This window comes from Microcaecilia unicolor, chromosome 3 (assembly GCF_901765095.1).
Source record: "Microcaecilia unicolor chromosome 3, aMicUni1.1, whole genome shotgun sequence".
NCBI lineage: Eukaryota > Metazoa > Chordata > Amphibia > Gymnophiona > Siphonopidae > Microcaecilia > Microcaecilia unicolor.
This window is the reverse complement of record NC_044033.1, coordinates 181,957,160-181,971,691: the sequence shown is the minus strand read 5'-3', so window position 1 is coordinate 181,971,691 and position 14,532 is coordinate 181,957,160. Positions and strand designations below refer to the sequence as shown.

The 14,532-nt window shown below is 42.6% G+C and overlaps 1 protein-coding gene across 1 annotated transcript in view; it reads right to left on the bottom strand.

The window, feature by feature from the left end:
- BAZ2A (bromodomain adjacent to zinc finger domain 2A) overlaps window positions 1-13,756 on the bottom strand; it is a 205,016-nt gene extending 191,260 nt beyond the window's left edge. The window contains exons 1-2 of the mRNA XM_030196700.1: window positions 12,689-13,756; window positions 11,874-12,029 (exon numbers count right to left, since the gene is read on the bottom strand). The gene's annotated coding sequence lies outside the window, so the exon portion shown is untranslated. The remainder of the gene's footprint in view (window positions 1-11,873; window positions 12,030-12,688) is intronic.
- Between the last annotated feature and the right edge of the window lie 776 nt (window positions 13,757-14,532).

The window sequence follows — 14,532 nt, the reverse complement described above, 5'->3', positions numbered from 1 at the left end:
ACAAATCAAAGTAGGGTATACACAAAAAGTAGCACACATGAGTTGTCTTGTTGGGCAGACTGGATGGACCGTGCAGGTCTTTATTCTGCCGTCATCTACTATGTTACTATGTATCATACTCTATCTCCTCTATTCCTCCTTTCTTCTTGGGCAGGGGTTCTCGGTCCAGCCCTTGGAACTCATCTAGCCAGTCAGGTTTTCAGAATATCCAGAATGAATATGCATGAGATACTATGCAAATCAATATTGTAACTATCCTGAAAACCTGACTGGTCAGGTGTGTCCCGAGATTGGGTTGAGAACCATTGTTCTAGGATATACATATTCAGGTCTTCAAGTCTCTTCTCATAGGCATCTTGAAGCAAAACCCATACCATTTTTATTACCTTCCTCTGAACTGTTTCAAGTCTTTATGTCCTTGGTGCGATATAGCCTCCAAAACTGAGCACAATACTCCAAGTGGGGCATCACCAAAGACTTCTACAGAAGTATTACTTCCTCATTTCTTCTGCAGATATAATGCCTCTCACTATGCAGCCTAGCATCCTTCTGGCTTTGGCTACCGCCTCATCACATTGTTTCACCACCTTGAGATCCTCGGACACTATCACACCAAGGTCCCTCCCCCAGTCTGTGCATATCAGCCTACCACTGCTAATTCATACAGCTCCTTTGGATGTTTACTTCCCAAGCGAATCACTTTGTGGAACCTCTTTGCATTACATTTCAATTGCCAAACATTAAACCAGTCTTCTAGTTTTTGCAGATTATTTCTCATATTGTCTACTGCCTCCGGGGGTGTCCAATCTTTGTGTCATCCACAACAAGGCAAACTCTTCCTTCTAACCCTTCAGCAATGTCACTCAGATTATATATATATTTTTTAACAGAATCGGCCCCAGTCCCAATCCCTGAGGCACTCCACAACTCACCTTTCTTTCCTCCGAGTGAATTCCATTCACCAACCTATCAACCAATTTCTGATCCAACTTACCATCTCAGTTCCCATCCCCAAGCCAGAAACAGTATAAAGGCTTTGCTCTATTATATCTTCTACATATAGTTTAGTTACTTTGAATCATCACCATCAAAGAAGGTTTCCAGTGTGGATAGGACCCCAAAACCTTCTCAGCCAAGATCCAGGCAAAAAAAATGTGTTTAATTTTTCTGCTATTGCCTTATCTTTCCTGAGTGCTCCTTTTACCCCTTGGTAGTCCAGTAGTCCAACTGGTTCCCTCATGGACCCTTTTGCTTCAGATGTGTTTGAAACACATTTTAGTATTCTTGCTCCTATAGCAAGTTTCCTTTCAAAGTCTCTCTTGGCCTGTCTTATTAAAGGAAATCACCAACGAAATCAACCAAAGCTTCCAAATCATGCATCTGGGCGGACGCATTTCAGCTAAAACTCAACGCAGAAAAAACACAATGTCTCATACTCACCTCACAACACAACACAAACAAATTCACCACCTTAACCACCCCAATCTTTTCCCTCCCCATCTCAAACAATCTGAAAATTCTGGAAGTTACTATTGACCGAAATCTTACACTTTGTTTTGGGGGGTTTTTTTTCGTTACATTTGTACCCCGCGCTTTCCCACTCATGGCAGGCTCAATGCGGCTTACATGGGGCAATGGAGGGTTAAGTGACTTACCCAGAGTAAATCACGCGAAGAATACAACCAAGAAAATGTTCCACTCCATGTGGAAACTCAAAAGAGTAAAACCTTTCTTTCCAAGAGCCATCTTTCGGAACCTAGTACAGTCAATGGTACTAAGTCACCTGGACTATTGTAATGCACTGTACGCTGGCTGTAAAGAACAAGTCATCAAGAAACTGCAAACAGCCCAGAACACCGCAGCCAGACTCATATTTAGTAAAACAAAATATGAAAGTGCAAAACCCCTAAGAAAGAAACTACACTGGCTCCCTCTGAAAGAACGTTTCGTGTTCAAGATATGCACGATTGTTCATAAAATCATTTACGGAGATGCGCCAACCTACATGCTAGACCTCATGGACCTACCACCCAGGAATACTAAAAGATCTTCCCACACCTTTCACTTCCCCAGCTGTAAGGGATTAAAATACAAATTAGCACATGTGACCAGTTTTTCTTACATAAGTACGCAGCTGTGGAATACACTTCCAACCCACTTGAGAACGATCACCGAATTAAGTCATTTCCGCAAATCTCTGAAAACTCATCTCTTTAACAGAGCCTACCACGAAAACCCATAACCAACTATTATGTCAACATCTACTCACTTACTCAAAATATATCTTTCTATAACTATCTAACCAAACCCTCCTGTTTCCTTGATTTCTTTGTAACACCAATTGTATTCTCTACCCTGGAATGGCGATGCCATAACAGGTCTTTGTAAGCCACATTGAGCCTGCAAATAGGTGGGAAAATGTGGGATACAAGTGCAATAAATAAATAAATATTACATTTTTACATGTAACTTGCCAGTGCTTGTCTCATCCCTACTTTCTTCATTGGGATCTGCTTTCCATTTTCTGAAAGATGAGGAAGAGGAGGTGGTGAAACCCAAAAGCCCATCATTAAAATACTCTGGTCATCATCTGGCTTTCTTTCAACATTTTCTAAAGTGTGGGATGCGTTTTATTAAGACTTCCCAAGTGGTCTTCTTACATGATGTCCACACCTCATACAAAAACTTTTGGCCCTAATACTGGCACCCTTTTAGTTTTTTTTTTCTAAATTTCCTCATTTTATCACAGTCTCCCTTTTTAAAATGTAAGTACTATAGCAGTAGCATTGTTAACATCTTCAGTCCAGCAATTAAAAATCTGATCACAATTGCCTAGTGGCTCCATCACCATTAACCTTCGCACCAGGTCCTGCATACCAGTAAGAATTAGATCTAAAGTTCCTTCCCTCTGGTCAGATCCTGGACCAACTGCTCCATGAAGCAGTCATTTATGGCATCTAGAAACTTTACTTCCCTGGCATATACCAATGATACATTTACCCAGTCAACACTGGAGTACTTGAAATCTCCAATTATTATTGTGTCAGTAAATTTTGTTAACCTTCCTAATTTCTGTTAACGTTTCACTATCTCTTCACCCTTTCCGGGATGTATAACTCCACTAGTATGCTCCTCATCATCACACATGGAATTTCTATCCATAAAGATTCCACATTGCATTTTGCTTCCTATGCCGTCCTTAGCACATAGCATCACCCCTCCACTAGTTTGATCTACGTTGTCTTTGCAATATAATTTGTACCCCTGTACCACGTTATCCCATTGGTTAAACATAAGAACGTAAAGTATTGCCATACTGGAACAGACCGAAGGTAAGCCCAGCATCCTGCTTACAACAGTGGCCAATCCAGGTTACAAGTACCTGACAAGATCCCAAAACAGTACAATACATTTTATGCTGCTTATCCTAGAAATAAAGTAAAACAAAAAATGGCTCTGCTTTGTCTGATAATGTCTTTGTAAAAATACACAACCTAGAGCAGACAAAACAAATTTACTGCAACAGGAATATATTGATTATTGAAGGTGTCTCATATCGTCACATAGACATGTTTATGCCATATTTCTTTTCAGCTCACAAGCTTGTGACATTGTGTAATCATAGACCACCTCCAGCCAACCAATCGTGCACAATATCTACCTCTTATAAAAACCTCAGTGTCAAAGTGTCCATCTGTTTTACTCGACTAAATATATTTTTTTCAACCAAAATTTTTTGTGTGCACTGCTGTTCAAAAATTAAACACTATTGCAATAAATTTACTAATGATGCAAAAATCAACTTAACTTGATAGCTCTGGGCATTGTACGCCGTCTTCTTGGGCTGGAGCTTATCACATTTCAAGGGTTCAATGTATCCAACATTCATAAAGTCTCCGGTATCGCTGTAAGCCCGACAGGACCCTGTTTCGCGGTCAACTGCTTTTTCAAGGGCATATAATTCTGAAACACTGAGAACAAAACTTTACCATCGACATCCTCACGATTTCAGCCTACCTTGTACATAAAAGCGATAACTGGTCTCACTTCAACAGCATCTGATATCGGTATACAACCAGTCAAAATGGCGCTGGCGTCTTTGTTTTAAAGTCTTTAAGCCCCGCCTATTAAAGCGGTACGTCACAATCAGCTGTTTTAATTAAAAGAAACAGTTCCATTGGAGACTCAGTGGATTTACCGTTTAAATAAAACAGATGGACACTTTGACACTGAGGATTTTATAAGAGGTAGATATTGTGCACGATTGGTTGGCTGGAGGTGGTCTATGATTACACAATGTCACAAGCTTGTGAGCTGAAAAGAAATATGGCATAAACATGTCTATGTGACGATATGAGACACCTTCAATAATCAATATATTCCTGTTGCAGTAAATTTGTTTTGTCTGCTCTAGGTTGTGTATCCTAGAAATAAAGCAGTGGAATTTCTCCAAGTCCATTTTAATAATGGCATATTAACTTTTTTTTTAGGAAGTTAGCCAAACATTTTTTTAAACCCCGCTAATTGCTTTTACTACATTCTCAGAGTTTAATTCCAGAGTTTAATTACATGTTGAGTGAAGAAATATTTTCTCTGATTCGTTATAAATTTACTACTTTGTAGCTTCTTTGCATGCGCCCAGTCCTAGTATTTTTGGAAAGAGTAAACAATTTGCCAGGTCTCAAAGATGTCTATTATGTACACTTTTTCATTTACTGCCATACACTCTGACTCTCCCATCTTATTTTAGATTTTTTGCATTTGCATACAGACAATTGAAAGAATGGTTTTTACTTGTATTTACAAGAAGTAGCCGTTGATATGGATGATTTGGAAGTATCTCTGTTCTTTACACAACTACTGTTGGTTTACTTTAGCTTTTATCATAACCACTCTGCTGTAAACCGTCTTGACTTTATACTGCAAATAAGGCGGTTTAGCAAGCCTGAAATAAACAACAAACATTCTATTTGGCCAGTATCACTTGAAAGTACTTTAAACCAACTCTGAGCAACTATCGGATTTCACCGGGTTCTAGTTTATTAAAGCTGCTATCTCCCTTTTAAAGGTTAGTACCAGCAGCCTAGGCCACCAGGGCTACAGATACCGTAGAGGCACAGGGCGGGTGGGAGGGTCCCAGCCCCTGCACCTTCTCTATACCTGATGGCCAACGAAAGGTGTGCATTCATTGAGGTCTTAAGAGGAGACAATTTGTGGCCCTCACTGAGCATCATAGTTGCAAGGACTGGTTCAGTTAGATTTGGGGAGGGGGAGGGGGAGGGTGCCTCAGCGAGAACGGTTAAACAAAAATGGAGAAAATCCTTGGCTAGCTGTAAGTCCAGTATAGGCTAATTCCAACTGAGCTGGAAGCCCAAAAGCACAGGAGAGAAATAAAGGTTACTCACTATAAAAGCACAAAAAAACAACCCCAAAGCTTAAGGTGATACCGTTTTATCAGACTAACCTAATAAATAATGCATTTAGAGGCCCTTTTACTAAAGTGCATTAAATGTTGCAGTTACTATGCCTTAACGCATGAAATTTAACATATGGTAAGTGCAAATTTAACACAGAAGCTGTGGGGGGGGGGGGGGGGGGGGGAATTTCTTTTGTAGGTTGCATGTTAAAATGTCCATTAGCACTTGCTAGTGTGGTCACAGTGCAGATACACTTAACACCTCTCCATGCCCATGTCCTGCCTAGTTACACCACTAATTCCATTAAAACACAAATTAGCATACGCTAATCCTCTTCCTCAGGTCAGAAAAGAGCATAAGATGGCAGTATACCAGAATGTACATAAGTGAATCATGAAGGCTCTAGGTCAGTTCCCACCTGGACAGTTCCCACCCACCAATTCTCATCTGGACAATTCCCACCACACCAGGGAGGACAATGCCCACCTATAACCCAAAAAATACAAACAAACTAGGACAAGTGGAGGAGTGGCCTAGTGGTTAGAGCACTGGTCTTGCAATCCAGAAGGGGCCGGTTCAAATCCCACTGCTGCTCCTTGTGATCTTGGGCAAGTCACTTAACCCTCCATTGCCTCAGGTACAAACTTAGATTGTGAGCCCTCCTGGGACAGAGAAAGGTCCAGTGTACCTGGCAACACGGCTGCGCAGGCTTCTGTTTCTGTGAGTCTGACGTCCTGCACGTACGTGCAGGACGTCAGACTCACAGAAACAGAAGCCTGCGCTTGCAGATCAGCCATGATTCTGGAATCCTAAAGAGTGACAAGATTCCATGCAGAATCTCAAAGAGTAGCAACATTCCATGTAGAACCCTAAAGAATAACAAGTGGAGTGGTTAGAGCACCGCTCTTGCAACCCAGAGGTGGCCGGTTCAAATCCCACTGCTGCTCCTTGTGATCTTGGGCAAGTCACTTAACCCTCCATTGCCTCAGGTACAAACTTAGATTGTGAGCCCTCCTGGGACAGAGAAAGATCCAGTGTACCTGGCAACACAGCTGCGCAGGCTTCTGTTTCTGTGAGTCTGACGTCCTGCACGTACGTGCAGGACGTCAGACTCACAGAAACAGAAGCCTGCGCTTGCAGATCAGCCATGATTCTGGAATCCTAAAGAGTGACAAGATTCCTTGCAGAATCTCAAAGAGTAGCAACATTCCATGTAGAACCCTAAGAATAACAAGTGGAGTGGTTAGAGCACCGCTCTTGCAACCCAGAGGTGGCCGGTTCAAATCCCACTGCTGCTCCTTGTGATCTTGGGCAAGTCACTTAACCCTCCATTGCCTCAGGTACAAACTTAGATTGTGAGCCCTCCTGGGACAGAGAAAGATCCAGCGTACCTGAACGTAACACGTAACTCACCTTGAGCTACTACTGAAAAAGGTGTGAGCAAAATCTAAATAAATAAATAAGTAAACTCCCGCCTTTCTCTCTTTCACCCTCCCATGTTATCATTTACACATCCCTTTCCCCTTCCAGACATGCAGTTTGTGTGGGGATGCAATGTCCCCCACGGCCCCTCCCCAAACTAGGTTTCAACCTAATTCATGTTTAATCTGGGAGCTGAATGACATAAGTAAATAAATAAATAAATAAATACAAACTGCAGTTCATGTGGGGGGGGGGGCAATGCCCCCCCACATACCCCCAAACTAGGTTTCAACCTAATTCAGCCCCTCAAAATGACACACTGATTACAATTTATAACAAATTATTTCTCTACCTATAAAAAATTATTCCGTTATTATACGTCCTCTGTGTACATCCGTATGCTGCTCTAACCTCCTTGTTCCAGGTGCATTAAAACAAACAAACAAAAAAAAACCCACCAGGACTTAAGGGACCCAATACAAGAAAGAAGCTATGGTCTGTAAGAAAAAAGGCTAGGGAGGATGGGAAATGACTGGGGGGGAGGAGTCCTTAGTAGGAATTGTACCCTTTAAGTGGGAATTATCCCAGGGGCATTGTCCTAGGTGAGAATTGGTGGGTGGGAACTCACCTGATACCATCATGAAAGCACTGCAATGTCAGTCTGAAGGGAAAAAGAGGAGGGAGTGACCTTCAGACTGTCACTGGATCACTTTCGTAATTCACTGATACCTTCCAGTATTGTCATCTCCTCTGCTCAGGAAACTACACTGGCTCCCTATAAAAGCCAGAACAACCTTTAAACTTTGCGTATTCATTTTCAAAACTTTATATGGGTTAACCCCAGATTATATGCAACTTTTAATTAATCTATCTTTACATAATGCTCTTCCTGGTTCCAGAAACTATTTAACTCTCTATTATCCTAGTTGCAAAAAAAGTTGTATATAAATCAGTTTTTACGGCAGGGTTCCCTTACCAATGTACCAAATGGTGGAACTGCCTCCCAAAACTAGTCAGATGGGAGTATAATTATTTTAAATTCTGGAAATCCTTAAAAACCTTTCTTTTTAAGGAGTTTTTTTTTTTACTGATGGACCTCACCCTATAAGGAGGAATCCTAATGCAAAGTGCCCATTTCCATTCTTTTTCACTTCATAATGTTATCTTTTCAAATAAATTATCCCATTCTATTTAAACTATTGCTTAATTCAAACTTGCAAGTCTTTTATACTGATGTATTCACCGATTAATTTGTACTGTTAGTTTAATAATCTGTTAGCCACACTGAACCCGATTTGATTGGGAAAATGTGGGACATGAATGAAATAAACAAACTGTAAGAAAAAATTATGCAAGAGCAGTTAACATATGCCAATTCACATGTTAACCCCCTAATGCTATAACCTTGTAGATTAGGCATGCAAATTTATGTGTACAATTTATAGAATGTCAGTTGTGAACACAGTTTAACAAATTGGCTGTTAACTGGAGCTAACAGCCCATTATTGGCTTTAATGCATGTTAATTAGTGCTAATTGGCACCAGTTAGCAGTTGCACACACAACTGCCCTTAATCACTGGAGAGGCATGGGCGGGTCAGAGTGTGCCTTGGAGTCAGGCATGCAGGTCACAGGGTGTCTGTCAGTGAGAGATCAGAAGGCTTCAGATGTTGCAGTCAAACTGATTTTTAACGCTTGGAAATATGACCACGTGACCCCCACTTTTGCAGAGTATTGAATATTATCCAAATTTTTATTATCGATTTATAAAGCTTTTCAGACTGGTTCGCCTCCATTTTTGTCTCTGTATTTACGTCACACACTCCTGCTCAAACATTGTGTTGAGCTCAACATTTGACTGTTCTTTCCTTTAAATGTGGGCTATGAAATACCCCCTGAGCCCCTACGTCTTGCCCCATCCTTGGCCACCTTTAAATCTAGACTGAAAGCCCACCTCTTTAACATTGCTTTTGACTTGTAACCACTCGCCTCCACCTACCCTCCTCCCTGTACACATTAATTGATTTGATTACTTTATTTTTTTGTCTATTAGATTATAAGCTCTTTGAGCAGGGACTGTCTTTCTTCTATGTTTGTGCAGCGCTGCGTATGCCTTGTAGCGCTATAGAAATGCTAAATAGTAGTAGTAGTAGTAATAACTCTACATTTAGTGTTGTAGAAACATGACGTCTAGGCGTACTTCATTTCAGCACTGATTTTTTTTTAGGCGCGATATATAGAATCTAGTCCTTAGTGCCTAACGCGCATTAGAAAAAGGGCCCCTTACTACTTCTGTATTTTTGGACTTGTTCTCGGGACCTAAAATCCTCTTCCTCAGGTTAGAATAGAGGGAGCAAAAGATGACAATACTAGAAGGTATTGGTAAATTACGAAAGTGATCCAGTGACAGTCTGGTCACCCCCTCCTCTTTTTCCCCTTCAGACTGACATTGCAGTACTTTCATAATTCACTTATGTATATTCTGGTATACTGCCATCTTTTGCTCACTCTTTTCTGACCTGAGGAAGAGGATTACCGTATGCTAATTTGTGTTTTTAAGGGAATCTGGTGTTAGGGACCTAACTAGGTAGGGCATGGGCGTCATACGGCCATGGAGAGGTGTTAAGAAAGTTTGTAAACAAAATAAGTGTTTTTATAAAGGTTAGGTGGCATTTGAACATGTAAAAAGCTATCTTATACGAAAACAGTGATTGGCCAGAGCAAGGGTGGATTTTTATCACCTAATTCTAAAAAGCTGCGCATCCAACTAGCGTGCAAATTTGTGCACGCAACTTAATGACTCAAGTAGCGGCTAATTTGAAAAATGAACTTGTGGAACTATTGTTAGTAATATGTAATTTATCTTTAATAATTGAGCATGGTACTGGAAGATTGGAGGGTGCCAATGTAACGACAATTTTTTTTAAGGGTTCAGAGGAGATCCCGGAAATTATAGACCGGTGAGCCTGACGTTGGTGCCGGGCAAAATGGTAGAGACTACTATAAAGAACAAAATGACGGAGCATATTCAAAAGCATGGATTAATGAGACAAGGCAGTGGCGTAGCTACATGGGGCTACGGGGGCCTAGGCCCCCGTAGATTTGGCCCTGGACCCCCCTGCCGACAACCCTCTCGACCCCCCCCTCCTGCCGACAACCCTCCCCCACCGTCCGCTACCTTTGCTGGCGGGGGACCCCAACCCCCGCCAGCCGAGGTCCTCTTCTTCCGGCGCAAGGCTTCGTTTTGTTTCTGTGAGTCTGACGTCCTGCACGGATGTCAGACTCACAGAAACAGAACAAACCCTTGCGCCAGAAGAAGAGGACCTCAGCTGGCGGGGGTTGGGGGTCCCCCGCCACCAAAGGTAGGCGACGGCGGGGGAGGTTTGACGGCGGCGTCGCCGCCGGGGGGGGGGGGTCTAAAATGTGCCCCCTCACCTCGAGCTCTGGACCTCCCTCCCGCCGAAGTCTGGCTACACCCCTGAGACAGTCAACATGGATTTAGTGAAGGGAAATCTTGTCTCACCACTATTACGTTTCTTTGAAGGGGTGAACAAACATGTGGATAAAGGTGAGCCAGTTGATACTGTGTAACTAGATTTTCAAAATGCGTTTGACAATGTACCTCATGAAAGACTCCAGAGGAAATCGGAAAGTCATGGGATAGGAGGTAGTGTTCTATTGTGGATTAAAAACTGGTTAAAAGATAGAAAACAGAGAGTAGGGTTAAATGCTCAGTATTCTCAATGAAGAAGGGTAGATAGAGGGGTTCCCCAGAGGTCTGCTTTTTAACATATTTATAAATGACCTAGAGATGGGAGTAACTAGTGAGGTAATTAAATTTGCTGATGACACAAAGTTATTCAAAGTTGTTAAATCAAAAGAGGATTGTGAAAAATTACAAGAGGACCTTACCTTACTTGGAGACTGGGCGTCTAAATGGCAGATGACGTTTAACGTGAGCAAGTGCAAAGTGATGCATGTGGGAAAGAGGAACCCAAATTATAGCTATGTAATGCAAGGTTCCACATTAGGAGTCACCGACCAAGAAAGGGATCTAGGTGTCATCATTGATGGTACGTTGAAACCTTCTGCTCAGTGTGCTAAGGCAGCTTCCAATATTCTATTCCATTCTGGTCACTGCATCTCAAAAAAGATATAGTGGAATTAGAAAAGGTACAGTGAAGGGCGACGAAAATGATACAGGGGATGGGACGACTTCCCTGTGAGGAAAGGCTGAAGCGGCTAGGGCTCTTCAGATTGGAGAAAAGACTGCTGAGGGGAGATATGATAAGAGGTCTATAAAATAATGAGCGGAGTGGAATTGGTTTGTTTACTCTTTCCAAAAATACTAGGACTAGGGGGCATGCGATGAAGCTACAAAATAGTAAATTTAAAACGAACTGGAGAAAATGTTTCTTCACTCAACGTGTAATTAAACTCTGGAATTCGTTGCTAGAGAATGTGGTAATGGTGGTTAGCTTAACGGGGTTTAAAAAAAGGTTTGGATGGCTTCCTAAAGGAAAATCCACAGACCATTATTAAAATTACTTGGGGAAAATCCACTGCTTATTTTTGGGATAAGCAGCATAATATGTATTGAGCTTTTTTGGGATCTTGCCAGATATTTGTGACCTGGATTGGCCACTGTTGGAAACAGGATGCTGAGCTTGATGGGCTTTTGGTCTGTCCCAGTGTGGCAATACTTATGTACTTATTAAGTTACATGCGTAATTGCTCTTGGTTGGTATTCTATAATTTGTGCACAAAATCTTCCAGAGCACGCAACTTCAAGGGGGTGTCAACCTGGGAGGGGAATATGTGGGTCAGGGGCATATCAGGCAGTTACACACGTGAATTATAGAATACTAGTATTTATGCTCACAACTAAAGTTAGGGCGTGTAAATACAGACAGGCTACTATTTTATTGGCAGGTGTACACACTACTGCCTTTATAGAATTTGCGCTTGTCATGCCTCATGCTGGCGCCAACTATGCAATCTATAGAGAATTACCCCCTTTAATATATATACGTACTTTGTATTTCGTGAAATATATTTCACAAGCTTTTGCTATCATCAATTCCACCTCCTCCACATCAGGCATAAGTGTGTGAGCTAACTGCTCCTCTGGATCTGGGCTTTCAACGCGTTAAATGAGGAGATAATTGTACTTCGTTCTCTTTTCACACAGCTGAAAATTAAAAAAAAAAAAAAAGAGAGAAGTTGAAATATTGTTCCAGGGAGAATCAAAAACAACATATCACATCTCTTCCTGGCTGCCCTGCTCCCCCACTAGGCCTTTTCATCTCCCACACCCATCCTGCTGCACTCTGTAGTGCCATCAAACGATTTCTTCTACACTAGCACTGAGAAATACTGGGCCAATGCCAAAAACCGAAGCAGATCCGAAACAGTATGCCAATTTTTCTATTCCGCCCCTGGCTTCTACTCTTCCAGACCACAGCATGCTGGGGTCTGTAGTCTTACTGTAAGTATAAGGCTGCTAATCTCAATTTGTTTTGGGCATGAAAACAAGGTAAGAAATAAAATGTCTGCCTCTTAGGGTCATCTTAAATTAGAAATGACGCCTATTAATTATTATTTTCAAATGTAAGCATATACAGTGAAACTAGCATGTGTGGCAATGGAGGAACAGGAAATGACATGTGGCCCTTTTAAAACGTGCTGCAGTATCAGTGGACTTCTTAGTTTCTTTCTCTGCCCTTTTTCTTCGCGTTTCTGTGGCCTACAAGCTGCAGGGCCAGGGTGCTGGAGATCCTCCCGGAGGGTCACACAGCACATCAGCAGAAGCACACCGTGAAATAATAATAATAATTCAATACTACTAACCATGCCAGAAAGAAGATCCTCGAGGGGGAAAAAAGGCAGATATTCTGAAGCCTGATTCCAAGAATCTGTGCAACAAAAGACAAGGTCACCCTCAGAGCTCACGAACGGCCATTTAACAATTACTCGTTATTCCTCCAATAAGGAAAAGAAACAAATATTTTCCTTGAGAAAAAAAATTGCACCTTTCAATCCGATTCCTCCTACTCTCAACATTGTTATACATTTATATTTTTAAAAAGCCTCTGAACCGCGAGGCAGAAAAAAATGGCAGATTCTGTGGTTAATATCAGTAAGTGTTTGCTTTTCAGCGATCTCTTAATTAAGCAACAACAACAAAACCAAAATTACACATTAAGGTTTCCAACTCCATCCGTCTTCCAGCGAATCTTTGAAAACACAGGACGTCAGGTATCCGGAGAAAAGGGATCGGGCCAGGAGAGAGTTCCCTTCTCATCTATTTTGGGAGGAAGGGGTGCGGCGGCGCCTCAATAGTGTTTGCAAATAACGCCTAAGGGTGGGGGACAAGAGGGTGGCTTGAAGCGCTCCCAAAACCGGAAGGGCTTTGGGACCCGGGAGACGCCCGGCAGTTGCAGGAAATGATACAGCCCAGCCAGGCAGCAGCGATACAAGAAAGTGAGATCTGAAAGGTTGCTTGTTACAACAGCAGCAACAACCAAATATGATTCAGGGTGGAATAGAAGAAAAAGGCGCCATAGAGGTGTGTAGAGGAGAGAGGCCTTACCGAGAAGCCCGATCCCCGTACAGCTTTCCGAGATCCAAGGTGTGGAGGGAGAGTGTGGGTGCCCCTCTGCTGCACTCCTCCTGTCTCTGTGGCTCTGGAAGCAGGTGGCTGATAGAGCCCTAGAGCTGATGTCACAGCAGCCCCAGCCAACAGCAATATTAACATGAATTATTTAAAGATGCAGGGATCCATTTGCAGCCAGTCTGATTACAAATAAGAAGAAAAAAAATACACCCAAATATATTAAGTTCAGATGCTAAGGACATAGGTTTGAAGTTATCCCCACACGTTCCAAACTGCCAAATAATTTTGCACCAATACATTTAATAAATATGCAATAAAAGTAGAGGAGAAGGGAGTGATGACTTAACGTTTCTTGTAATGATTCATAATATATTTGATATCGAGCTAGGAAATAAATGCACAATAACAGTATGTGTAATCAGAGCAAACAAAGAAAATGACAGCAGATAAAGACCATGGGGCCCTCATAGGGCCGGTCCAACCCAGTAAGCGAGGTAAGCATGGCAGGAGGGCGCCACCATGCCATGTTTACCCTCACCACTTACCTCAGCTCCCGGACCTCGACAGCAGCCCTGCCTTCGGTTTCCTGCTCCAGTACCCGCGCCGCCCTGGGGCATTTAAATCTTGTATTTAAATTTACCTCCGTCGCAGCAGCTGCGCAGCATCAGTGAAAGCGCTGCTGCCCAACGTCTCTAGCTTTCCCTTCGCTCGTTCATTCCCTCTCAGTGTCCCGCCCTTGCAAGGAAATGACGTCAGATGATGGCGGGACTCTGAGGGAACGAACGAGTGAAGGGAAGGCTGGGAGACATCGGCAGCAGCGCTTTCACTGACGCTGCACAGCTGCTGCGACGTCGGAGGTAAATTTAAACACAAGATTTAAACCAGAGAAGAGGGCGGGCAGGTGGACATAGGAGCGGGAGGGCAGGGGAGAGAGGAGCATTGATCGATGGACATGGATGGGAGGGTAGGGCCCAGGGAGAGAGGAGAAATTCCTGGACATGGAGGGGAGGGGAGGGAGGAGAATTGCTGGATATGGATGGATGAAGGAGGGAAGGGGAGAGAGGAGCATCGATGGACA